Here is a 1,294-nt window from a genome sequence, read left to right as displayed (position 1 = left end):
ACTAAAACTATTCCTCTAAGGATGGAAGCAGGACTGTAGGCAGTCAAGGGTGGCTTCACTTTTAATTCACCCTGTTTGAAATGGTTTCTACAATGGTTGTTAATGAATATTATTCATTATGTGATAATTATACCAAAATTAAAAGTGAAATAAACCTAAATTCTCTAATATTTGGAAAATAATCATTATATATATTTCACATTATAACAGACATAAATGTGTATTTTATTTATAAAAGCAGTGATGAAACTGTTTGCTCAATGTAGTGTCATTTACATGTGCACACATGTGCGTATGTGCTGATATCTACTCTTCCAATTTTCCCATGCTGCCTTTCACAAGTTACCCTGTAAAAGTAATATCTCACTATGTCCTAAGATAATGTTTCCTCGAGGTACACGCCATTTTGTTTTTTCTCATTCTCAGGTAAGCTGGAGTCCAACTCCAGCCTCACTACAGAGTCTAGAGTGCTCAGCGTACAACTCTAATAAGAACTTTGCATTTGTAATGGCGGGTGGGTGGCTCAGTTGCTTAAGGGGCCAACTTCAGCCCAGGACATGATTTCGTGTTTCACAAGTTTGAGCCCGCATTGGGCTATGGGCTGTCAGTGAAGAGCTCACTTCTGATACTCTGTCCCCCTTCTCTCTGCCCTTTAACCAATATCACTCCCTCAAAAATAAATAAACATGAAAAAAAGAACCACGTTGCATTTGTAAATGTCAGCAAAACTCGACTACTATCACCACACAAGGTTTAGACTCTCGCTGGTAGTTTTCTCCAGTGTTGGCTGTGAGAAAGGAGGAAGGGCTGAAGAAGTAAGAAGCTGGTACTGGAACTGGTAATACAAAGAGCTTCATGCTCTTTGGACATGGATAAAGACTTAACCAACTTTTCTGCGAGGGGTTCCATGAAAAGTTTCACAGCTGGGATTCTGTCCTCTGTGCTGGTGCACATATCTCTCTTGCAGGGAGTTGTATTAGCTTCCTGCCTCTGTTAATGCCTTGGAGCTTTCAACTGTTGCCATTCCTCTGCCTTTCTAGGTAGCCATATTTGTACACTCTTTATGTCTATGCTTTGGATCTAGTTCTCATGTCACACTCCTGGGTTACTAGAAAGATGCCTGTATCTATTTCCCAACAGAAATCCTTGGAATACAACTGGACTCTAATTCTGAGGGTCTCTCCTGGATCCATCACCAATGTTGAGAGTATTCCATGGGCTTCTCTTCTAGATTTTCTTAGAAAATAGTGAGACTAAGGATACCATGTCACAAAGTTGCACAGAAGCATGTAAC

Source organism: Hyaena hyaena, unplaced genomic scaffold, assembly GCF_003009895.1.
Source record: "Hyaena hyaena isolate Hyena2069 unplaced genomic scaffold, ASM300989v1 scaffold_1518, whole genome shotgun sequence".
Classification (NCBI taxonomy): domain Eukaryota; kingdom Metazoa; phylum Chordata; class Mammalia; order Carnivora; family Hyaenidae; genus Hyaena; species Hyaena hyaena.
The sequence above is the reverse complement of the archived record's forward strand: the minus strand, read 5'-3'. Positions refer to the sequence as shown.